The sequence below is a fragment of the Buteo buteo genome, chromosome 15 (genome assembly GCF_964188355.1).
Source record: "Buteo buteo chromosome 15, bButBut1.hap1.1, whole genome shotgun sequence".
Lineage (NCBI taxonomy): Eukaryota > Metazoa > Chordata > Aves > Accipitriformes > Accipitridae > Buteo > Buteo buteo.
This window is the reverse complement of record NC_134185.1, coordinates 24,724,448-24,751,209: the sequence shown is the minus strand read 5'-3', so window position 1 is coordinate 24,751,209 and position 26,762 is coordinate 24,724,448. Positions and strand designations below refer to the sequence as shown.

Genomic DNA, 26,762 nt, shown 5'->3' with positions numbered 1-26,762 from the left:
TTAATGGGAAAAAACCAAAACAAAATACCAGATGAGTGTCTTAGTAGCTGAAATCCAAAATGTCCACGACATATCTGAGCAACTAGAAATAGCTGAAACCATTGTTTAAGATGTGCAGTTGCTTCTAATCTACAGAGAAGTGTGCAGACAGGAGCACAGCGTCTCAAGATTGCAGCTGAAACATCAAAAAGCCCTGAACTTGGGGAGGTATCCCTGCCTAAATTCAGAGTGAAAAGAGCAGTGGACTTCCAGACCCTGAGGTATACATTCATCTTCAAGGCCTGTGTTTGAAGCATTCACAGCTTTCCTGGAAAGAGGATATTTATAGGAAGAGGACAAGCACACAGTGGCACACCTGGCACAGGAAGATGCAGATCAGGTTTAGGATAGAGCAGCCCCTCTATCCGCTTCACAGCTTGACCCTCCTCTGATCTTGATGGCTGTAACCAACTACAGGGTCTAGAAGGACAGGGACAGAACTCCATACTGTACAGCTTCGAAATACAAAAAACTCTTAGGAAAGGCAAGAGTTTCAAGGGGAGTTTGGACTGGCAAAGAGCAATGTGAGTAGGGACAAAAATAAAACACAGATCACCCCAAGGTTTTTTGTCCTACATCAGCCATGCTTCTTGGGACTCCTCGCAGTCGTGCGAGTGTTTGACGTGGAGGGATAGCCCTTCCTTGACGGCCTGCTAAATGCTGCGCTCAACGCAAGACAGGTCAAACCCACAGTGCCACGCATTTAAATATCTGCTCTGACATCCACAGGGCTGCTTTACAGAAATCTCAGCAAAAGAGGTCTCTTCTCACACTGCTCAGAAAGATATCATCAGCTTAGCCGAGGGAGATTTAAATTCAGCCAAGATTTCCCTCCCAGCATTCAAGTATATTTCTCTAATCAGCTCCTAAAACTACTATAAATTTGTGATCTGGAGGCTGCACGACCTTTTCTAGGACTTTGATACAAGATGAATAAATAACCACTGAGCCTCTGAGCTCAGCTGCTACATCCAGATAAATTCAAAACATTCTCTTGATGTCCAGTCCTTCTTGGATTCAGTGGGTTAGGGACAGAGACTGGGGAAAACTGTTTCCTTGTCTGATATTTTTTGTAATTATTTTTAAACTCTCTGGGACTTTGGAATGCCATAAACACACCTACAGTGGGGTCAGAGATATGTCAGAGATCCTTACAGATGAGAAACTCAAGGTTCCTGATTATTCTACCTCAAAATAAGATTCTGCAAACAGTTTGAAGTGGGAAGAGGGGAAGGAACAGCTGTGAAAACAAGCAAAATTTGCAGAGCCTGTTTACATATTATAATGGCTCCAGAAATACAATATTAAATTCTAGGGCAAAATCCTGGAGCATGGAGTGGTACAAACCCAGCTCCAGACTGGCTTGAAATTCCAGGATTCTTACAATCCAGCAGTGAGAACTGTCTCTTTTCATTGGCTTATATCTCTAAGTAAGTCAGGAGAACAGGTAGTTTTCAGGAGCATCAGTTTGTCAGCTAACCTTCTCCCAAGTTTTGAGATTCAACCAAGTCAAGCAGCCATCCTCTCCTAGTCTGAGCATGAACTATAGGTTGAGAAACATCGCCCGAGTAGAACCTCTGTGAACCAGATTATGGGGTTTTTTCACCCCACTAGCAAATTTACTGCATCTGTGTGACCCCACATTTCCCTGGAGCCACAAGAAGCAGCTTCCCCAATTTTGGGGTCTTCTCTAAGACTCCTCTCTCACAGGCAGAGAAGATGTAAAGTCTGCACTGATCATCAGTGAGCAACAACAAGAAGCAACAAGGAAGCACTTTTTCATTCTGAGGATGGTCAGACATGGGAACAGGTGCCCAGAGAGGCTGTAGAGTTTCCAGCTTTGGCATCCCACTGAATTTTGAAAATCAAGGCCCTGAGCAACCTGACCTAATAGGACCTATTTCAAGTGGGAGTTTGGACAAGATGACAACTGGCAGTTTTTTCCAACCAAAATTATTCTATGATTCTAAGAAGTAGACTTCCTCTGTCTCTTTCCTCTTGCTGCTCTTGAACTATGCCCTTTTATTAAGGCTACCCATGGAGACTAGGCTGGTGTCAGCTGATGCATCTTTGAAGGGAAATTAAAACACAACAATCTGACTACCAGGTCTGCTGACAAACTGTTTTTTTCTTGGTGTTACATGGCATCACTATTTCTGAATTATGACTCTACTCCTTGACCTGTGAGCACCATAGCTTTGTCACACCCCACACAAAGATCAGCCAGTCTGTAAGGACACCAGACAACTTTTAGGATCAAAGTATCATTACTATCACCAAAAAGAAAACTAGATATAGATCCTATCCTCTTTTGCAGTAACAGAAGTCAGCACAAAATCTTGTGGACTAATGAGCTCATGCTGCTGGTCTGTGGCTCATCTTTGGCCTTACAATTAAATTCTAGTTAAATAATTGTTGTTAGTATTTCCCAGTATATGGATATAGATGCAAGCTTACAACATGCCCAATTGCCAGAAAAGCCAAACTGTAGAGAGAAAATTGCTTAAAAGAATGAGCTACAGTGGGGTTTACCCAGGTACCGCTGTGCAGGACTTTTCGTGCATTTGGCCAACTTCTTTGTAAAATTCTGATCTTGGTCATCTTATCTTTTCTTTTCTTATCTTTAAGACTATACTTCTGCAGAAGGCTAAACATCTACATTTAAACATCTGCTAGCTAATCCAGATCTTTCTGTATGATGTAACAACATCTGGGTTTTTTAAATGGCAGAAAAGAACAAGTGTTCTCACAGAGCCAGTCTTTGATTTTCAGTTTTCTACCCTGCAGGCTATCCGACTCTGAAGTCTTCTGCCAGTGGAGAGTAAGCCAGTTTTCAACTGCAATCTGCACGTGCTGGCTGAAGAAAAAATACCAGTCCAATACCCTGCTTGGCCAAGGGAAAGAAGGGACACAATCTTCTGCTGGCAATTTTTCCTCAGGGCGATGCTGATTGATTGGCACCAGCCAGAATTGTATATATTGACAGTCTCCTAGAGGGAAAAGCAAGATGAGCCTAAAAACTGCTTCAGATCTGCTGCTTTTTTTTCAAGTTGGAAGAGTTTTCTCTGGATTACTTCCCACTAGTTGGGGCATGTCACTAATTACCTCCCATTCTTCTCTGCCTCCTTCCCCTCACAGCAGCGCAGCTCAGCAGCACAGACACATCACACACGACGTGCCGTATTCCCACAGCACCGTAGGACCAGAAGTCTGTAGGAAGCTGGTGCCTCTGGAAGTGTTGCGCACACAACAACCGGAGAAGCAGCAAAGCTTGTCGTGTGGGATGGAAAAGAGGCGTAGGATAACTGGTACAGCTCACAGGAGCACTAACTATCTCCTTATCTCCCAGGCATAAGCAAACCATCCTAGCTCCATGTGGTGGCTAGAGGCAATTGTGCCAGTCAGACGTTCTGGGAATGGGTGGAAAGATTTCAGAGTGACCGGACACCCCCACCACTTCAGGAAGCACATGTTCCCTCTGCATTATTTTTGCTCCTGATTTTTTATACCACTAGCATGCTTTTTTGTTCCCCTTGTTTTTAAATTAGGCCTTTGTGTTTCTTCTACTTTCGGTTTTAGCTCAGCTACTCTTCAGCAGAATATAACAGCTACAGACACAGTAAGCAGATGCCACTGGAGCAAATGAAACTATGTTCCTTGCCCTGAGGCCTAGCATGCTGTTTTTTGTCAATGCTTCTCATACTGCGAGTCTCCATACCAGAGGAAGAAATACACATATAATCAACTACGTCTCTGTATTTCCCATCAGGTAAAAAAATTAAAACTGAAAAAAGCTAAAACAATTTTTCTGAAATTCTCATTGGAAACCAAAATTGATCAAGACGGCACCACTTACCAGAATTTCCCCCCCAAACAGAGCAAGTTTACATTCACCACATTTCCTCAAACACGGCTCGAAAACATGCCCTGTGAAATGAGAGAAAGGAAAAGAAAAAATTAGTGACTGGAACACCACAAATTACGTTACACTTCTTTCTCACTCTGCTAGCATTTATCACCAAACTTCCACCATTTTTCCTGTTTTAGGGAAGAAGGTAATTGGATGTGAACATTCACAACTAATTATTAAATTCCACCGGTATTATGCAAAATATTAAAATAATTGCAGGACTCCGTCAGACTGCTCAGACACATCACTGTCACTGACACAACAGCTATTCAGACTTCAGGGAGACAAGGTCAACAACATGAAACACGCAGCAGCATACAGCAAGTGTGCCAATTATTTTAGATCCAGCCCTAAAAAAATTGGTCAACCCAGTATCTCTTAGTGATTTTGCTTTAACAAACTGCTTTTGAAATACGATGCACGTATGGGTCTCGACAGCCTCCTTGTTTGAAAGCTACACAAAGGAAAAAAAAGGGTTTGTGCCACACTACATTTTTAGACTATATTAATTACTCGGCGTTCTCTAGAAGAACAAAGAGGGAGAAGAAGTAAGTCAACACAATATCCAGTTTGACACACACTAGGGCCAGTTTGAAGAAGATGGAGAGCAGAAGTGACAAATGCCATCATTTTGCCAACCCTGAGTAAATTTCAAATGACAACTACTCCTTATTTTTCCTTGAGGCAAAATTTTTGAAAGAACAACTCACAGAGCACAGACTAACAATGATGTTAAAACGTTTAGTTTGTAAACTTCTAGAAGATGGAGGAGCTATGATTCTGCTGGTGTTCGGGTTTGGGAGCGGTAACTGTACAGCAAATGGGGAAGGACACACGTTTCAGTGCCCAGGTGTCCACACCAGCAAAGCCAGACTGAATTTGAACGGCTTTAAACTCCCATTATCCCCCAAGTACGCGGCTGAATTTTCCATGAGAGAGGCATCTGTGAAATTACTGCTGGATGAGTAACTTTACCGCTATACACAGATGACTTGGAGCCCTGCATTATTGATGGCGGCAACCTGCCTCAGCTGCAGAAGCAGCAGATCTTTGGACCAGCACCTCTCCTGAAGGATGCTGTAGGCATCCACAGGAAAGGAAGGGTGAATGGCTTCTTAGGTCAAATTACTTTTACTGGTCATGGTTACATGAAAAGTAGCTAGGAAAATAAAATTTCTATTGAAGAACCACCAAATAAATCCTCCTTAAAACATGGGAACTGGATTACACTGCTCTAAATCCTGATTAGGAAGCAGACCTCTGATCTCATAAGGCTGAGACTTAATTTTGGGTGGAGAGTTCAAAGTGGAGAGAGAAGAAAAGAAATAACTCATTACAAATCAGAAAGGGCTGTTGTGAAAGATTCTAGGAATAGACATTTTTAATCACAAACCTACAAACCAAAGCATCTTCTCCTCTGCTTGCTTTCTTTGTTCAGTGGTTGAGAAAAAAACCTGGGCATATCAAAGAATAAAGAAAAAAATAAAACCCAACACCTCCTCCTGCCCCAACACCTTTTGTACAGCTTGGCAGAATTTGTGAAAACACTGAAAAAAAGATGGGTATTAACTGCTTTGCTCAGGTTCAGGGAAGGTGGTTATTATTCCAGTGCCATCCATTTCCCTCCCTAGCTTCCAGGCATTTGGCCTGGAAAGAAAAAATCAAGTCAAGAAGCTCTGCTTCTGCCTCCAAACTAATTGGATAACATCTGCATGCAGAAAAGTTAGGAGCTTAAGAGACGAGCCAGGTCCAAAACAATCCAATAGCACCTCGACTCCGGATTAGCTCATTATTTTCTTCTACACCAAGAGACTGATTTAATAATTTCCCCAGAGAAGCGACAAATAAGGGAAACTCTGTACTCTGTCCCATGAATACTTGAAAGACAGGGGCCAGCACTGCTGCCAAAAGGGGCCGAGCCCCCCCCCCCGGCACTGGTGTGGAGCTTCTGGACGCGGCCCCAGCAGCATTCCCTCCCTCACCCCAGCACAAATGCCTGTGCAGCAAACTGGGCTGGGGAAGCAACCGGGATTAAAATGAACTGGGTGAATTCTCCAGCCCAGTTTGCAAAGTAACTGGGGGAAAAAAAAAAAAAAGAAAAAAAAAAAGCCTGTGCTGGCACAAGGGAAAAAGGGAGGAAAGGATGGATAGGCAGAGGTAGGATTTGGGGAATGGCAAGTCTGCTGCAGTGTTAGTTTCAACCAACAGTAAGATTCCACTCTTACAGTCCTGGATTGCAGGCAGCTGCCTTAATACATGCTAAAGACGCCTAGTCTAAGCCCTCCATGAAACAACAAAAACTACTAAGAGGGTTTAAATAAAGGGGGGGGTCTAGTTAAATCTGAGGCAGAGATATGATTTACCACATCTCTAGCCTTGCAAGATCTTTTGAACTTTGGGGGTGGCAGGTAGAAAGCTTGAAACTTTTCCAGGGGATGCTTTTTGCTTGATTTTAGAAGATGATGCAAACATGCCCTGTCCTTCTGACTACAAAGAAGATGAGGTATTTGGGGGTAGAGCAGGGCAGGGAGGGAGAAAGGAAGCAAACATTTTTTTGCTGCGAAACTGGGTGCAAGGGCTGGATGTGGCTTGCAGAGAAAACCAAAAATTATTCACTCTTTGTATTCAGTCTGGGGTCTGTACAGAACTTGGTTTTAGCCTTAATGATTTTCATTCTGCCTAAGCACGTAGGAGGAATATTCCTTTTTCTTGAGGGCTTCAGATAATGTTACTTATCTCCAAATTCTGACCAGCACTTTTCAGAAAAGCTTTGCTGACTTTCAAGAACACAGCATAGGAAATACAGAATAAATTAATACAGGCTTCGAAGCACACCAATTTTGGCTTCTTTTGCAATTAGTATAAGAAACAGAAGAGATGACAAAAGGTCTGTCTGACCAGAATTACTGGAAGAGAGCTTGCCTTCCCAAGTTTCTGTGCTTGGGAAAAATGAAAACCTGGAGGTAGCCATCTGACTATTCAGTGAAAGGTGCACTTCTTTCAGATAAGTCTGTTTTCACAAATAGTTCTTTTAACAGAAGGCATTTACCATAAAAGGCTTTCATCTGCTTCTGTTATGAAGAGTTGGCTGTAAGTGTACAAAGGTATACCCTAACATCCAACAGGCTGCTGGCACCAACTGAACAGCATACAGTAAAAGTTTACGTTTATTTGTTACCCCAGCCAGGGAAAGAGTGGGGAAGGAAGAGCAGAAGTTGCAGGCAAAGGAAAAGTGTTGAGAATGAAAACCTCTTCTGAAAAAATTCACATTGAACTCCCCTTCTGCTTGCCATCTAAAATCAAATACAGAATGAGGATGTTTTAGAGTACGATCAATTGAATAGTATTAGATTTAAGAAAAATCAGCTTCCTGTAAGTAGCTGCAACTTGCTACCCATCCCAGGCCAAAATATTTACAACAGGGTCACCCCAAACCGTGACACACATGTCACTGCCAATATGGAAGTGGTGTCCAAATGAAAGCTGTCCAAGCATCTCCTCCTAAATGGTAAGACACAGTAAAACAGTTAGCACGCCAACAGACAAGAAAAGTTGCTCTGAAGCTCAAGACGACTTGATTTGAAACTTTAAAGAAAAAAAAAAAACCACCCCAAAACACTCTTGGGAGATAATCAGGCTTATTATCTGCCAGGAACAGCCTTTTCCTGTAAGCAACACCAGCTTCAACAAATTGGAATTTTTTACCAATACCCCCCCCCCCCCGCCATGTTGCAACACCAGCAGTGTTTCTATGTAGCTTTGTGTAAAAATTACTTTATTTTTGTAAAGAAAAAAGTATTTTGTGAAACAGAATGCCGTGAGTAGCATAACCACAAATCATTCACGTGTTTGGTTTCATGACATTGCCTGCTTCATGAGACAACCCCTGCTTATTCTCATCAGCTTCCGGATACGTTTTTGTCAGTTCATACTGGGATCAGAATTAAGTTTATTACTACTGGCAAAAGAGAAATCACTGTCAGGAGACATAGTAACTACTATTTTTTTCAAGCCTGCACTCCCAAATCCATTAACATCCACCAACTTCAAGGATCTTTGGATCAAGGTCACTATGAACAATCCTAGACAAGAACACACAACCCCCCCTTATTTTTCATTAAAGCAAAAATTAGTTGGTGACAGTTTACCCACCATTTGAAACAGATAAAAATGTGATTTAAGGCACAAAAACAGTTACATGGAGGATTCTGGTCTGGTACATGTTGCAGTTGTTGCAGTTCGTGTGAGCTTCACCCAGCTGGAGAAAGTGGCTGGCTGAAGTCATAAGTGATCTTAAATACTTTTCAAATGCTAGTAGATGCAATTCAGTTTATGATATGCAAACACAGAAGAAAATCCACATAATGATAAGCATCTGTCAGTTTTCTATTAGTAACATGCTTCTGCTGCTGTTTTTTCAAACCTTAAGTAGAAGCAGGCATCCCTGGTTCTTGGCTGCTATTTTACTTGACAAGAATTGGGAAGAAGGTTTTCAGGTTGGGGAACAGTTTACAAATGAACATATCTGGGTCAGGATGTGTAACCTGTAAATGAGCTGGATCCACTTTGCAGAGAAAGTGTTGGTTAGTCTGCAGAGCAATTGCCTTCCTTTTTCGTATGTTCTAATGTCATTCGTGCTTATTTTACAACACATCATATTACATAGATTTTGGGCCATGAATTAGTCCAAAAAGTATTTTTCAGTAGTAGGTTACTATGGCCCTACAGTAACAGAGTCTTGAGTCACCCTTTTTAGGCAGGTTGAGGACTTTTATTACCTGGGAGGCTGCTGACACTAGTGTTCGAACAAATGTACAGAGGCATGCATGCTCAGTTTTGCCTAGGGTGCAGCATTTTCCGCCTATTCCCACCACCTTATGATTTCTAATCCTACCAAAACCCCCCAAAAAATTTCAAAAAAACCCTTCTAAAAGCAACGTTGAACACAAGAAGAAAAACAATCTCCTGCATGCTGACTTTATATGGCCAGTTTATAAAGGAACTGCACATCTTAACTTACATAAAGCAATCTTTTACTGTGCAATGCCAGATTACATATAAAGACCCCTTATCCTGTGAACATCTGAAAGCTTTCCAACAATAAAACCTTTAAAGTTTTAGAGAAGCTTATAAGCTTGCTCTTAGACAGAGACAGAAGCCTCCCTGTTAGCCTGAAACTACCCTTTGCTAAGTGAGGGTCCCAGATAGCAGGCACATGATATGAAAAAGCCTGGTCATCAGCGGGGTGGGGGGAGAACTGAGCAGCCGAAAGAGGGAGCTCCCATGGGAAACAACTCTTGCAACGAGTCCAGACGCAACCCTGGACAACAGGGAGGACAAAACCCAGCAACGCCATTAGAAGACTTTACTAAGATTAAACACTACCATTCCGGTGGTTCATCCTCCCATGCAGCAGTGCCAAAACTTGGAAAGAGGACCGTGGCTATGGGACAGGCACCCTGCATTTTTTCATGTGAAAGTCACTGGGTTTCTAAAACAGTTTCTTGAAAGCTTCACGCAGTTGTGGGATGTAATTAAGGATAACTAGGTCCCTCTCTTAAAGGAGTCCCAAAGGACATTAGTTTCAAAACAAAAATGTTTGTCTGCACCATCAAACTTGTGGCCATCTAAAAACACATCTTTCAAACTGCCCTTTCTGTTTGGAGCAGGAGGAACTCAGATGCAATGTCACTGTTGCAGTGGCAACAAGTCCTAAGAAACAGGAAACACAGGAGAAAAACATCAGGAAAATACAGAGGCTTTGCTTGAACTTTTTCTACTTTTATAAAATGGAGCTATGAAGAGAAAAAAACCACAAACTGTGCTAAAGATTATAAGCTGAAATGCTTCTTTTCTGTGCCACTTTAATCTCCTCACACATTGGATCTGTTGACTTATCTTTAGCAGACATGCTGCTGTCAGCTGGGCCCCATGTCCTGTGTGTCCTGTGGCTTCCAGCCCTGCCAAAGCACGCTGCTCGCTCTCCTCCTCCCTGGGATGCTTCACTCCCACAGGCAGTTCAAGCCCCTCGATAGTGCCAGCTCAGTACCAGCGATATTAGTACCTTTTTCCTCTCTCAACTTTCAAGCAGGATAAACTAAACTAAACCTTCCTTGCATTCACAGCTGCTTTTCCAGACAGCAACTTGCTTTGTGACACAGCAGAGAGCTGAAAGTATAGAGGAGCTGGGGTCTGAAATCTTCAAGGCACCGTCTAACCAAGCACTCCGGCGTGGGAAGTGCCAAAACAGGTAGCGTGTGGAGATGCGTACAGAGAGGCAGCAGAGGCAGATGCAGTGACTCAGAAGATGCCAAAAGCACTGTGAAACACTCGGTGGGACAGCCAGCGGTTATGGTGAGCAAGGGGAGCACAACGCTGCGAGGGTACCAGCAACAGAAAGGCAAACGCGACGGCACTCACGGCCCGTTCCTAAATGCTGCCTTTCGAAATCATTCCGAGAAGATCCCACAGTTTGTGGCGTCCCTTGCCATCTGCGCTGCCTGGGAGATAAGGAAGCGTGTATCCCTGTGTAAGCCGAAAGCCAGTGTGCGTACTGCATACCTCGGCCGCCCCGCTGGAACTGCCTGCCCCTGTGTCAGGCAGCCGTCCGCAATCACGGGGGCTGCGCAATCAATAGGGGAAGCTATTAGCAAGCTCAATACCAAACATGCACTTAGACTGAGAATGTTACTCATATATGAGGAGCATGTGATTGCAGCAACATACTTGAGTTCTCAAAACAGTAGAAAAATGACTTCATTAATTGCGGGAAGAGTGCTCGTATTTCTCTGCAGAAAAATGAGAAGTACTGCGCCCCAAACAATTTTTTTTACAAATAAATGAATGGAGCCCATAGTCCTAAAAATAGACTGCACTCTCCAACCCTCTGAGTTGGCTCCTAGGAACGCTGCTGGGCACCCCCGCAGCTGAGAGAGGGCACGGGCAGCCAGCGAGGCAGGGACGTGGTGGCTGGAGCCAGCACCGCGTCCCTCTCCCGCACCCTCAGCCTACGCATCCTTACCTGCCTAATAACACTGTGGCATCAGTGAACCGCTTCTACGGCCAGAAATAGGCACTCACATCATTATGGAAGTTAAAAAAAAGATAGCAAGGAAAAAAAAAAAAGCAAGCATTATGTAAGATTTTAGAAGCTTTTGTTTTAATAATTGATTTTGCAGTTTGTCTCAAAGAAGAAAATGTTTTTCTTCTGAAGATACAGGATTGACCCTAAAGTACCTTTAGCAGAAACTGGCCAAACAGCATGTTTACAAACCCTCCACAGAAGCAGTAAAGGCCATTTAGAAGTGCAATTACATTGCAATGTAAATATAGGGTTTTATATATAAAAAATTGTTTTTATAAAAAATTTTTCTCCTCCCCCTTAAGAAAGAATCTTACCTATGCAATAAACATTTTTGTGTTTTAATCAGTGTCCAGGGCTTTAATTAAGGATGCTATATCCATGATGTACAATGAAAATGAACACGTACATATACAGTATATAGAGAATATATATGCTAATGTTGCAATACTGTAGTACCCATAATGTCAGCCATTCCCATTGTGCAAGAAATCATAAAAAATACACACATGGGAAGAAACAATCTCAAGTCACAGCCAATTCACTTGCAAGCTTTAAACCTTTAAAGAATTCAGCACATACCCTATATTCTTAGGACAAATTGGGGGTGAAAAGAGAACAAGTGTAGTACTAAGAACTTTTTGTAGTTCAGTCAATTCATAGATTTAGCTAATTTTGAGTATGGCAAATAATATTTATATCTTGTACATGTAATACTTTAATGGATTAATCACTCTATATTTTGTACATTTGGTTTTCCTAACTACTCTAATTCCAAAGTTGTCTGAGAGTGAAACAAAAGGGTGGCATGGTCTGTGAACATCCCCCACAGGCTGGTGGGTCTGCAGGGGGGAAGGCGAAGCAGGTCTTTGCAGAAGCTATGCCACCTACACGTGGTCACATTTCCTGATGTGAAATGCAAAAATGTTGAAAAGAGGGTGAAATTTTGCAGGAGTGAGCTATTTGTAAACCTATTTCTGTATCAAAGAAAGCCCATGAAGCAAAAAGTAAACAGTGTAAGAAAAGAATATAGCAACATGATTAAAACACAAACAATGAAAATGCTGCACTGTAAACTCATTATTAACTACCACGAGCTGAAAATAAACTGTTTCCTTTTTGCCATGTTCACTTTAATCTTCTGAGAGGCAGGAAGGGGGAAGACAGGAGGAGGCAGCAGTTTCAGACTTGTGGAGTTTATCAAATCCCAGATCGGATGATTAGAGCAAAGCTAAGAAGAAAACATCCTCTCTCTCTCCACCTCCCTCCCTCCCCAGAAAGGAAGCACAGCCTTTAGGACCAATCTGCAATGTTTGTTTGTTGCTCTTTAAAGGATCGCTCTGGAGATCATTTTTCTTAAGCTGTTTTTATCTCTTTCTGGAAGTTTCAAAATAAACAAGAGTACTGGAAATGGAAGAACAGAAAACGTGACATTCTGGTTTTTTTATCGTGAGAGAAGTAAAGCAAATAAATAAGGTCCTTGCTTGTCATACAACACAAAGCAGAAGCTTATAAGAGCTTTAAATCTGAGAAGCATCATTGCAAAATCTAGGAACAATCACCAATGGGCTGAGGGTGGGGAAAAGTGAAAAAAAAAGAGGGTTGTCTCTCATGCTACTTCACTGATTATTTATTTATTTATTTTAATGATGAGATTTCATGTTGGTGAGTTCTATATCCAGGAAAGAAAAAAAAAGAACAACCCCCAAAAGTCACTGTATTTTGACAGTTTACTTTCTAAAAACACCCCTGGTCTCTAGTGGCTTCCAAAAAAGACTCTCCCGTAATGAAAAACAGGAAATTAAATTCTCACGGCAACACACTAGAAGTACAAATGAAAAGATTTTGCAGTGACATAATGCTTCGGCCTCGAGCAGTATCAAGTCTTTATTCTTTCACACTGCCCTTAATAAATACATCAGTTCTCCCCTTAGAAAGTGAGTGTCCCAATGTGAACCAGAATAAACACAAGGTTCACATAATTCCAGGATTGCGCTACATTAATATAAACGTCTTTGCAATACAAAAGCCACCCAAATGCATTTATTTTGCTGAAATACTCTATGGATTTAAAATATCATTACTATTCAGCATAACACCCTCCCCCTCTACTTTTTTGTCTTTTGTTTTTCAAGATTAAGCAAATGCGTGAGCGGTGGAACTAATGAAACTGGATTTCCAGCTTGTTTGGGCTCGTGATGCTAAATTTACAACATGAGTCCCTCCCGGGCTGCATCCCACCCCTCCTGGCTCCTTCATGCCCCAGGATGTCTGGTACCCAGCCACATTTCTGGGCGAGCCTTGCTGCAGCCACGAGCCAGCCACTCCAGGGAAGCCCACAGCACTCTGCCCCTGCTGTCCCACATCCAGCCTGTCTCCTTGCAGCAGCAAATACATTGGAGAAAGGACTGCGAAGCTCGATGCCGCCCCTGAAGCCCCCTCCCTGGATGGAGACAGTCTGCAAAGTTATAAAGAGGAGGACTGGTGTGCAGACACACCGAGTTAACAGCCTAACCCCAACTTCCTCAGGAAACTAGGCAAAAAAAATCTGGGTTTTCTCTTGCTATGCCCCCCCCCCAACTATGCAGATGCAGTATTAAAAAAAAAAGAAAAAAAGAAAAAGAAAAAAAAGAGTAGCATAGACATAATGCTTAAGGGCTATACTCTATCCCCGAGCAACATCTGGATTGCTGTCTCAGACATGTTTCAGAAGTGTCATTGGCTTCCTGTTTAATATTCGTGTTTTATTGCTGCACAAACTCAGCCCCCGTTCAAAGAGCAATATATTACTCTCACATCCTCCAAGCAGATCCTTAATGAGGATATTCTGGTTTCTTGATATTCAGAGACCTTCTGTTGGTATCAGCAGAATATCAGCATATGCTCGAACGCACAGCACGCAAAGAAGTCAGCTCTCCCTATTAAAACTGAGCCACAGTATTAAAAGGGACCTTAAATGACCAACTAAGGCTGCTTCCCCGCTCAAGGCAGGATCAACTGCACTTATGTTATTCTTTTTATTAGGCCACCTGACCCAGCTGCGGGAAAACAGATATGCTTTGGTGTCCAAGTCCTTTCCTTAGCCTGTAATCTCACCCCCGTGTTGCCCTGGTCCAGCCCTCTGCCACGCCAGTTGGTCTAGTAAAAAATCCCTGCCTGCAAACCCTGCCTTCCTTGCATTGCCATGGTTACAACGCTGCTATTACCATGCACATCGAACCTATTTTTAAAAGCCTGCAATGACAGAAGATGCTGGTTAAGGCCTTAATCTCCATAAGGTCTAAAATTCCTCTAACGAGTGCTTACTATTTGTAAAAGATAACCGCACTCCGAAAGTGAAAAATGGGTGGGTGAACCGCCTGAGGCAGGGACTCTGCATCACCTGCATCCCAGGGAAAAAAAAAAAAAAAAAGAAAAAAAAGAAGAGAGTATTTTAAAGGAGAGTCCTAAAGGACTAGAAGAAAGTAGTCCTGCCAACGTTAACGGGGTGGGTTAGGTCAGCAGAAAACGCCTAACTGCTTGTTAGAAAGCAGCTTGCGTGCACCAGAGAGACCAGCATCATGGGCAGCTGGAGGAGCCCGCTTGGAACTGGCTGACAGACAGAAAGTAGTGAGGGAGTGAGAGGCTTTGGTGACAAAGACGAGCACCTTGTGCTGAACAAAGAGGGAGCCAGTAAAGGAACGCGTAGAGCAGGTTACGCTGTTAAAAAATGAGGAAGCTGAAAAAATTCCTTTTGCGTTCTGGACAGACAGAATTATAATTTGAAGAGGTGAGAGAAAAGGATGTCGCATTCATTCAAGACATCAAAGGAGCACTTAGGTGTGAATTTCAGCTGTGTGGTCTGGATAGCGCAGGGCATTTCTTAAAAGACAGTATGCAGGAAGAATCAGCTGATCTCAGAGTAAGGACAGAGGGAACTGGGAGATGGGCGGATTTTTGGCTTGACTGAGGGACACTGGTGTTGACCACGGCAACAGAGGGGGGAGATAATGGGGTGAGCTGCAGGTGGAGGGAGGAAGGCATGTATCAACGGGTATCCGGTTAGCCACGCTGAATGAGATTTGATGGCTTGGAATCCACAAAGTAGCGAAGAAAGACTAGTTGAGGTTATAGCTTGGACAAGGGGAGAGAGAACTAGTTTTATGTTCCAGTCTTAAGAATCATATATATGTATAGATACATATCTATGACTCTATGATGATTTTTTAATATATATATGTATATAAATACATATTTACATACATACATGTAATAGTTCTGTCTGTAGGCAAAGGAATCTGGAAAAAAGTTGTAGTCAGAAGAATAGGAGAAGAGAAAGAACACAGCCCTGCACTCTCTGCCAAAACCAGAAGTGGAGAAAGGCCTTTCCCCTTATTTCTTTTTCACAGCATGACAGGTAACAAAGCATGTAGTAGCAAAACGCTTGCCTGTTAACCCCCTGGAAAGTTTAAGCAGTCAAAAAAAAATTTAAAAAAATTATTGTTGTAGCCAGCTTCCACATCCTGCAGCTCATCAAATCCTTCCACGTTCGGAGGACGAGCGTCCCATGCACTCACGCACCTCGTGCGATGGGCAAGCAGCTACCGGCCCCGTCAGCAGTCACTCAGCTGATCCAACACCCGTTACAATACCAGGGATGTGTATTTTGGTCCAGTAATGGACGTGTGTGTAGCCATGTGTCAAATCCGCCAGCACGCCGAGTGCTGGAAACAAATGGCACTTTCAGAGCGGTGCATCTGGGTCACTGCCTGCTCTTGCTGTGCCTGCGAGGACCTTGGGGAAGGAGAGCGGAGCAGGGAGGAGCAGGCTGCAGATTTGAGGAGCTGTGCTGGCAGATCTTATCTAGGCCACTGGCCGTAAACTGGATACCCTCACCCTGGAACAGGAAAAGTGGATTTTTGGTACTGTAAGGGTAAGTCTTTTTGCACCCCTAATTGATGAGGTGGCACTGGTTTATTTTCTCCCTACTCTCAGTTTTGCAGGTGTAATCAGGATTATAAAAGCACATTCAACCTGCCTGCAGTGAAATAGACCATAAATCACTGAGAAATAACACACAGAAAGCACTCACAGGCTCCGCTTTTTAGTACTGTAACTAGTTTGGACTCACACATTTAGGAAATGTCACATTTGATTTTGACCTAGAATCAAGTTCACTTCACGCCGCTGAAACACAAGACGCGCCATTCATGCGGTGCCCGGAGCGCAGCCTCCAGCTGCAGAATATGGGTTACCAGAAGCAGGAGACATCTGAGAAGGAGCATTCAGAGCAGCACGTGTGCCACTTTTCAGCTGCAAACACATTCGATTATGAACTTGGCAAAATGTATGAATGGTACAGGCTGATGGTACAATCCCTGGAAGTACATATCCATAACAATCCTATGGAAAAAAAGAGGTATGCATGCCTGAGAACCACAAAGAGGCGAGACTTTTTTCTTCTGAGTATGAAAACAAGCTAATTAATTTCCCCTCCAAAAACTATTTGCACAATCTGGGAGCCACTGCAAGGGCCAGTTGGGAAGATTTCAACAGTAAACAGCATCAGCAACAGCTAATCAATAGTCATATTTTAAAACCAAACTGTACATGCCAAAAATGTCAAGTTCATTTCTCTTGCATATACTCTTACATCTAATGGCAAAGTGTCAACAGGATTTGGGACTATGACAGTCCCACAAAGCCACTGGCACTGCAGCTGACAGCCTACGCAGAAATGCTATCTGCCACATCAACTTGCCCTTCTCGCCACGCACCGCAGTATTCACCTTGGATGACAACCAGTTTATTTGGTCTGCTTCCTCTCCCCACGGTACATACATGCCCAGCCACTGCTTACTCCACTTTTAACCCACCTACGTGGACATACAGCTATAGCAAGTACTTTGAAGCACCTCATGCACAAAAGGGTATCAAGAAAGGGAATTGTATTTGACCTTGTCATACATGCGTGAAAACAGTACAGTCTCCACAAGCAAAGAGATGCATTTAAAAAAAGGACAGAAAGTAGGAGAGAGCACGCTTCCTCATAAACACGTGTGTTTTATCAACTGCCTGGATTCCAAATCACTTCCCTTTTCCAGACAGACACCTCTGGGTCACATCTTTCAGCTCTGTTAAAATTTCAACAGCTCACTGGCTGCCATTTCATGAGAAGAGGGGGAAGGGACATGGACTGAGCATCAGATCGTCAAATGTAGAAATGTGTTTTACCAGAAGCAGAAAATCTTCTCCCAGGGAGAGGGCTTCCAGGGCTATGTAAGAGGAAGAAAATAAAAATCTGCAGTTCTGCAGAGTGACAGATGCATATCATACAGCTGGGACCGTTTATGTCCATAGAGTTTCCACTGCACTAGCAGAAGACTTTTTCCTCCTGGGCAAGCTCTTTCTCACTCTAGGATTCACAGTGGAGCAATTACAAGCTTCCTAAAAGCCCTATGAAGCTTTCAAGGCTTGCAGTAGCCACAGCTTCTGACCCAGACAGACTGCAAGCATTAGCAGAGAGCAGTGCGGCAGAAAACATTGCAGCCTAGTTGAAGGTTTAAACACCGGTGAGTGTGGACTTCAGCAAGTTCTGCCCTACTTGCCTTAAAAACGTCCAGCAGACCTTTTGCTATCAATGACGCAAAAAAATTAAAGCTGTAACAGGTCTGTTTATGAAAGCTGACTCCATCACTCCATCAACAGAGCAGGGTCACCCTGCAAGTGTCAGGCTTACCTCTCATTTTGAGGGGGAAGTGCCAGCATCTGAACAAGCACGTACAAAGTGAGAAGGGCATACAAAGCATTTTGTAGGCTTGGAACAAAACCCTGTTTGTAGGATTCACTTAGTGAAAGAATTTATGTTAACAGAGCAAGCTATTTATAGCAACTCTCCATAGAAATGAGCTGTCTCTTGGTTCCTGTCCTCGTGAAACGCAGCTTTCTAACCAGAGAAACCCTCTCTTTACTCTAACAGCATGGGTGAAGGAAGGGGGGGCATGGGGAAAGGGAAGCCGTTCCCCAACATACACCCTGCCACCTCCAGTTATACTGGAGATACGGTCTCCCCGTGCTGTGGGCACAGAAGGTCACTCGTGGTTTGAGGAAGAAACCTGGCAGCCACACCGCCCTTCCCCAGCGCCCTTGGGTGGACAGCCGTGGTGAGGGACCTGACCGTGCCCAGCCCCACCAAGCTGTTCCCATCCTGGCGACGGACGCCCCTAACCAAGACGGACTGCTCTTCCACATGTGTTTAATTACAGGCTCTTAGCCAACGTTAATCCCAGTATGCCTAGGGAAGACTACAGTCCCTTGAAACAGCACAGGGACAAACCAAGGGGGAGAGGTCCCGGTCTCTCGCCAGCCAGCCCTTCAGAAGATCCCAAACCAGAGCGCGTTCACATATCCTCATGTTTTGTACGCTCTCTGAAATCCTGATCACGCACAGCCAGCCAGCTAGAAACCCACCCCCCTGTATACACACCTTATCAGGTTTGCAAAATCATCACACAAAATCTCGCCTATTTGTTACGAATGACCCAGATCCACGGTCTGCTTACTATCCGAGCTTAATTAATTATTTCTACAAGTTTACTCAGACAAGAAGCTGAGCAAACTGCAGGCACGTGACTTTTCTTAATAAAACAAAAAGCTGGTTTGGAAAAAAAAGCAAAACAGACCAGATTTGCTGTTTCAAAGTACAAAATAGTAGATAAACAAATAAATCAGAAACTAAAACACACAGGTGCAAACAGACAAACCCATACATTTCTTCTGTTTAAATATTTCCACAAATAAGATGCAATTAATTCTCTACATCCATATCTGGGAGAATTCTGCTGCTGGGCTTTTAAATCTTGAGACCAGAGCTGCTTGGCCAATAAGCTGTACCACACTCTTCAGAGATTACAGTTTAGACCTGACTAGTGGGGAAGAAAAGAAAGAAAGAAAAAAATTTTGACCTACAAAAAGCTTTTACTTTTTGGCAAAAGCTTTATTTCAGACTAAAATAACCTCACTTTTTCCAGTTGGGACCCTACACATCCTCACTGTCTTCTGCCCTTTCCAAACTCTAGACAAAACACAGGATCTCACTGCATACCCTCGCCCTTAAATCTCATCCATCAACAGCTTTGCAATAAAATCCCTCATAGATGGTTCCCTCATACTGCTTCTTTCCAGTATCTCACACTGACACTCTTTGTTGATTAAAAAACCCCCGTATCTTAAATCTAATGATTGTACCAATAAACCTAGATTAGACTAATGGGAACCCTGAACTGAAAATAAAGCTCTAAAAGCTATAGGGTATACATATATCATGAGACTTTATTAAACTATAAATCTGTTGATTACAATCTTATTTTCTAAAGACAGAATTATCTTAAGCCAATTTGTTGCCCAACATAATAGCATTTGGTGTCTATAATGAAAATTAGATTATATCAGGGTAAGTTTGTTTATAATTTTAGATTAACAGAATTAGACACAGTAAAGTGTTCACATAGATGAAATAATGAAATGCAATACGCTTTCCTTTTATTTTCATGATATAATAACTGGTACTTTCCCAGTCATAAGCAAGCATCTTGCTTCACAGTACTTGAAATATTATTTGAGAAGAGGAATTTCTCCTTCTGTATTCCACAAAGAGTTAGATTAAGCTGATATATGACATCACTTATTGTAAAGGTGCAGATCCAATACCAATTGGGAGTGCTGATGAAGGAAAACCCTGAGCCGTTCCTATCCCTTAGATGCAGAGGCTGTTCTGCTGCAGTTCTTCACTACCTCAGTTCAACTGATTTGCCTGTTGGTTACATTGCACTGACTGCTGGGTCCTGAAGACACTGGAGTTTAAAATCAATCACTCCAAAATGTTTTGGTTTAAATTCTGAAACAGTAGGTGAGCTGTGCAGGAAAGTGAGCGCAAGCAGAACTTTGGAGGTTGGCTATGTCACCCCAGAAGACCTGTCTTGAACCAGGAGAGAAAAGCAGAGAGCACCCAAAGTTTTTACATACTTGCACTCAATACAAGTAGAAAGGTACACACACACTAAAATGTAAGTGGTATTTTCGTGGACTGTCTGACAACTCAAACTTGGAGTCCTTCAGACTCACAGGTCGTTGACTCAGAGGCTTTGCACCAACACATTCATCGATGACTGACCAAATCACAAACCTCTGTATGAAAAACATCACGCAAGCTTCTACACAGCCTCGTCACCATCCCCATCTCCCTTCCTAGCAATGGCTGTGCGATACGGTTGTGTCCCTAGCTCTTGGTCATGGCTGCATTCAGATTCCTTCAGGAGGAACTGGATGACATTCGCCCTGCCTCAAGCCACAGTTTCTACATATGGGCTGTTTGGGAGGAGATAAAATGACGGTGGTGTCCAGCCAAAGCCGCTTCTAAGCTCTTGCCCTGCCCTGCTCAGCCCTTCCACTCTCAATCTGTTTCTTTACAGTGGCTGGAAATCAACTGCAAAATAAGAAAGTTTTCCTTCTGGCAACCAGTATTTTTAATTGTCTCTCTGCCCAGTGTCATAGGCAAGGAAGGAAAGGGAGATCCCACTAGTTTCAGTTATTTATTTAGATTTGCTGCAAATAGTCAGAGGTCTCAGTAGCCCTGTTACCCAAAAGGTAAACAGCAGTAGTGACGCACTCCAAGAAAGCATCCCCCAAGCCTACTCCGAACAACAAAAATAACTACTGCCAGCACCAACTGTCATGTGTCAAAACTCAATGCTATTCTTGGAGCAGAAGCAGGCTCAGGAATTCTTCTTTTCTTTCTTTCCTTTTTTTTTTTTTAAAGCAAAGTAATTTCAAACCAGTCCAACCAACACATGTGATGTGCGTGGTGGTCTTGGCAGCTGCTAATTTTCTAAATGATAATTACTGGCAGTTTATCAGTCTTAACAGTTTGAGACAGGCAGTTTGACAATGTTAACGGACACTGCTGAACAAAAATACAGTTCCCACGGGCTCTCTCATGCACACTTTTTCCTTCCTGCTGGTTGGAGAATTTCAAGTGCTCTGCTACGATCTGGCAAATCCTCACCCTGGCCCTGCACTTCTCCTCAGATCGCTGCCAGCAGGGCTCCATTACATCTCCATAGCATACACCATTAAAAAAATAAAATCATTTCTACAATGTACTAATTGTGCCCCCTCTGCCACATGACTGCAAGTAGCTCTGGCAAATGACTGCACCTCAATGGATAAAAAGTTTGTTTGACCAAAGAGTAATTGGAGTTGCTTGGCACTGAAGATGAATACAGCAATGCTCCAGCTGACACATCTTGCACAGACAGTCCTATCAGGTCTCCTGTACTTACTTGTATATAGAAAACACAGCAAATAACCTTTCTTGAAGCTTCAGACTTAAAAGAGCAAGATGTCTGGGCAAACTGAAATATTAGCCTCTTTAGGCTCTGAATGACTGAATTTATCTACTAGCCCTTTATATTCAGTAAGTCACAATAAAGTGCTGTCACAGATGAACTTTGACAAGTTCTATTTTCTTCCTCTAGCAGATGCAGAATTTTTATTAAACACATCCACAGGCACAAAATAAACTGACGTTAAATGAATACGATCAAGAAAAAAAAGAGAGCTTTTATACTTTATTTTTAAAACCTGAAAACTGATCTTCCACATTGCATTAAAAAGCTGTAACTCTAAACTTGGGTGAGTTGAGCAAGTTAAATCACAGGTACTAAATCTCTGGAATGTCAGTGCTATACCCACTTTCAGCCAAACCTTCAGTGCTCCTGATGATTTTTGCTTCAGCTAAGCCCAATTCATGCCGTTAAGTGTTCACACAATGCAAATAGTCATCAGCTATGTGGGGTTTTTGCCTCTTGCAGGTTTTTACACCCTCTGTCTTCTAGAGTTTCTAACAATAATCTCTCTGTGCCAACAATTTCAAAGTTTCTGCCACAGAGGAGAAATGTGCTTTTTGTCATCATTCTGCATCCAGAACTCACCATTCTCATTGCCAGGGATTTTATGGAGTAGGATCTTCACAAAGCCAGATGCTTTACATCAAAAGGACCAACACCACTAAAGATCCCTACCGCAGAAGCTTTGCATTAGTCTGATCATCCTTCCTGCCAACATCAATGGGAAAATTCCCACTTATTTCTATAGGAGCAGGCTCCCACAGACAGCGAAAAAACACAAAGCGTGTACAGCTGCTTCCTACTGTCAGTAAAATGGAAGAGGTTCCTTTTCAGGGGGTAGCAGAATCCACCACAAAAGCTGCATTCAGAAAATCACAAGTATCCTCTTCTAACATAAAATACGACACCTTAGTGAAAATATATTGCAGGCCTTTGGAAAAGTAAAAGCGACAAATAAACCATTTAACCTTTTTGTTTGAAAACCTCAGGCATGAACTGCAACCTTTCATTTCACCTTAATGCTACCAAAGTGGTCTGAATCCCAAGGCAAAAGCGAACTCTTGAAACAGAAAGAAAGCGAACCCAAAACACTGAACAAAACCAAACCCCAGCATATACTAGTTAAGTAAACCCTGGTGCTTCTCCATATGGCCCCCTTGATTGCCTCTCTGCCAGGGATGCTGCTCTCCAGCTCTGAAGCCAGAGAGCACCCACAGCAGGTCCATGCCCGGCTGGGGAATACCCCTCGCCCATTAGCACCCGTTGCTCAGAGCGTGGCTGATGTATGAGGTGACAGCCGGACCTGCGGTCCCACGCACACCCCCGGGACAAGCCCAGGGGCTCTCAGCAGGGACTGCAGACAGGTAGCCCAGCTCAGCCTCTTCTGCGTGACCGACAGCTCTCCCTGTGGTCTTCAGAGGGGAAAGACTCAGTTCGCTGGAGGGTGCTCAGGAAAAGCATGCAAAGCATCATCTTTGTCCAGATTTTGATTGATCGATTTTTCTCACCGATACCAGCATAAATGTGCAATTAAATGGCCCCCTTGTGAGTCAGAACATTTTAGATATTGAAGGGAATGCAATTTAAAAAAAAAATTGAATAAAGAGGATTTTTTTGGTCATCCCCTTCCTCTTCCAACACTTCAGTAGAAACATTAGTTACAAAAACTCAAGCAGTGGGAGAGGAACTAAAGAGGACACACACTGGAAAGCAGGCTGATAGCGGATCAAACATTCATCCCTGTATAGGAACTTCAGAAGAAATTTTAAACTGTGGAGGAAGAGGTATGGGCTAAAAACCTACTAGCAGCAGAAAGAAGTCCTTAATAGAAGGTGAAGGAAATGTAATTTCAGTGTAAGTCAATGCCAGGTGATGCTGCCCAGTTACTGGAGGGAACTTCCAGGACAGTGAAGAAGGTAGGGGATAGGTGCGGCGGGGGAAGCATCTCCACACAAAAACCCCCACCAACGCTTTTCCCTCGCACAGTGACACAAGCAGGTTACCACTGGTAGTATCTGCTCTACGAGTGGTTCAGCAGACATCTGCACAACGCTCCCCTGGTGAGGACCAGGGCAGGGAGGTGCCGCTGGCAGCAGGTGTGAAAACCAGCAGGTCAAAAACGTACGTGGGTTCTGGAAATGCCGAAGCCAGTCTCTTCTCTGGGAGATGTGGTGGGACTTCTACAGAGTCCCTCCAGTGCTGCACACCTCATAACTAAGACTCAGCAGCTGTATCCTAGGTTATCTGTGTGCACATGCGCATGCCCTGAATGGTCACAAGGCAGAATCTCACCCAGCAAGAAACACCCAGACTCTGGTCAGGCAGTACGGGAAGGCAGAGCCCCTGTAGGTTGGCACAAGTGCTTTGACAAGCGACTGCTTGAAGATGAACTTGGAGCATTGTCTGTTTCATGCCACCATTTTCTTCCAGGTAAGTACTCACTCCCCCTACGACACTGCTACTCGCTTCTTCAGAGGAGTAAGTGGTTTCACCTCGGGGTAGTAAAAAGCAGTCTAACAATTTTACGGCGTCCCTTTAATTTGTGCACTCTTCTGCTCTCACCTCTATGCTTTCACACAGAAAGATAGCTTCTAGCTTTCTCAGCTGTGACAAACTGTGAAGATGAACATGGTGACTGTTGTTAAAAGTTTTAGGGACAAATCGCCCAAAGGTATTTGGGAATCTAGCTTTTAAATCCTATTCAATGTAAGTTTAAATCTTTAAGCACCTCTTTGGTTTTAGCCTTACAACTTCAACAAGGAAGCCAACAACATTTTGAGTAATCACCTGTTCTTTCAACTTTGTATTCTTACTTCCATGAAAGAAAATGTTGCAAATAACTAGATTGTGCTTTTTATTTAAATAGATAATGAGAAAGTCTGTGTTATGCAGAAGTGACTGCAAAAGAAGGATTTTAAATATTTGGCATTTGTAGTTCTGAATGTAATCTGCATTAGAAACACCCATCCAGATAGGTAAACACAATTGCAAGCAGCCATTAGATTTAGGCATGCGTGTAAAACACAGAAGCTTTCACTATTTGTAGCCTGATTGAGATAGATGACCATGCAACTCAATTCGCAAAACATCTGTGTCAGTCCACTTTCTCTTTCCCATTGAGCTTACCTCTGTGCAGCTGTCTGCAGATGTGATTAGTCATGTGTGCTTGGGAGAGGAAGATCACTTGGTAACAGCAAGGTCAGTGGGTGCATATGCTATTTATTTCTGTGGTGACTCCACAGGTTCCTCAATGCACCCCAAAATAACATCCTCTGGGTCTCGCCACGTTCAGCAGAGCATACAAAACAAAGTCGGGTAGTACTTGAATAGGCTTCTGCAACTAAACTCACTAAACTCCACCTGTTATGAAATGGGGAATTTAGATGCTAATGATTACCTCAGCATGGTGCTGGAGACAGAGGAACAGCAGTTATCAGTTACCTTTCACTTAGAAAGAAAAAAAAAAAAAAAAAAAGAAGTTTCCTTCCTTGCAAGTGTAGATACCTTCACAAACTGTTGGGGACCAACCTTTCTTTATGAGAAAAAGGGAGAGGAGAGGAACAAAGTGAGCAATCCGTTCCCCTCCCTAACACTATGTGGTGTCCGCGATGCCCACTGCCAATTCCCCCAGCTGTGTGTTTGTGGGATCGCAGGGGAAGAAGGAGAATAACGCAGGGCTCACTAACAACTTTAGCTTCGCAGTGCTCTCTTGCCTGTAATTTAGTACGTTGAGCCAGATATCTCATGAAAGAAAAGAGCTTCCCGCTTCAAAAGCTTTACAGGAGTGCTGTTTCTTGGGAGATTTCTATTGACACTAAGATCCCACTGAAAGCACCTGAGGATCTCCTTGTTCCAAAGAGAAAAAGGTGTTCCAAAAGGGAAAATACTCCATTAAGTATCCAAAGAATCTTATAGCCCATGTGTTCACCCAGCTCTCAAGACTAATATTGGAAAAGGGCAAATAATTTGGGATTTCACACATGTGCTTTTCCTCAGCCACATATGATAATAAAAACTGCAAGGCTTCAGTCTGCTTATAAGGTTACACAGCAGAATTAAAACAACAACAAAAAAAACTAAACCCAAAACTATTCACTGTATATATCCTGGGGAAACAGCACTTGCACCATTTAAAATTGCTGGTCTAATGCTTCCTCAGAGCCTCAAATGTAAAAGTTATGAATATCTCCCACTCCTAATAAAATCCCACTGAAAAAGTTGATATGAAATGACTATTCCACGCTAGCAAAGCATACCCAGTCTATGAAGGACTTTGAGGTCTATGGAAATAAGGAGTTGAACATCATACAAAACAGCTGTAAAACACTAAAAGAGGTAGGCTTCTAAATGAAAAGTATTATTTTCATTTTTAAAAAAGTGATTAGTTTCCCCAGGCATGCATCTTGGCATTTGGATGAGGCTGAATTTTTCCAGGCAGTTTTCTCAAATAGCCCCAAGAAGCACAGATCGTTTTGTGATGGCAGCAAATTTGGGTGCCCCATAAACAGCTAGAGATCAAAATCTTAAGCACCCTTATTTCTTAGGAAGCCTGATGCAGGAAAAGGTAGTTGGAGAAGAACGAAATCTTAAAAGCCCATCTGAACGTCCCACGAGACACACATTTGTACAGTCAGAGTAAGAATCTAATTTGTTCTCAGATTAGTCACACACTGAACGTGTCCCTGCCAGTGCCCGAGGTGGCTTGCCTTGCGAAGTGCATCCCAAGTATGGGACAGTGATCTGTGCTGCCGAGGCACCGCATGCCAAACGGCCCTCCTCCTTTGCACCTCAACAGCAGATTCTTGAGCAGCACCGCAAAAGGCACCACTGCACAGAAGGAAAGCCAAAGACATGAAGCAATTACCTCTTTTTCCTCAAGGCCACACGATTCTCAAGATAGCTACTGTTATTGCACCATCAGTTATAAGCTCCTACGCAGGAGGTTAACGGCAGCTAACTCCCTTCACGCTTAACAGCGAGAACTGTTTCACAGAAATGGATAATCTTTACCATTTCTCCACCAGCTTCTGTTTACAGTTTATAAATCGGTAGGCAGTCTTAACTCCTATCTGCAGATTTGTCTTCACACAGCTTTGCCTATAAACAGTCACCTCATTCTCTTCAGCAATCAGATTTTTTTCTAGTTAGGAGTTGCTGCTCCAGCTTCATCATGTCTTGCTCTGCAGTCACTCCAGAAGAAGTAAGCTAGAGATATACAATTAACTCAGATGTTCACCATGTGCCATGAGATCAGAGCTTTTATTCCAGTGCTTCCTGTTCACCTCTACCCCCTCTAAGTCCACCATTACATGTAGTTACTATGACTTGCTCAACAGTCAGTAGTAGA

The 26,762-nt window shown here is 43.0% G+C and overlaps 1 protein-coding gene across 8 annotated transcripts in view; it reads right to left on the bottom strand.

Annotated features, from left to right (window-relative positions):
* The window catches only part of FYN (FYN proto-oncogene, Src family tyrosine kinase), a 139,442-nt gene that overhangs the window by 75,225 nt on the left and 37,455 nt on the right, over positions 1-26,762 (bottom strand). For all 8 annotated transcript variants that reach the window (XM_075046796.1, XM_075046798.1, XM_075046795.1 and 5 more), the window contains one exon: positions 3,896-3,966. The gene's annotated coding sequence lies outside the window, so the exon portion shown is untranslated. The remainder of the gene's footprint in view (positions 1-3,895; positions 3,967-26,762) is intronic.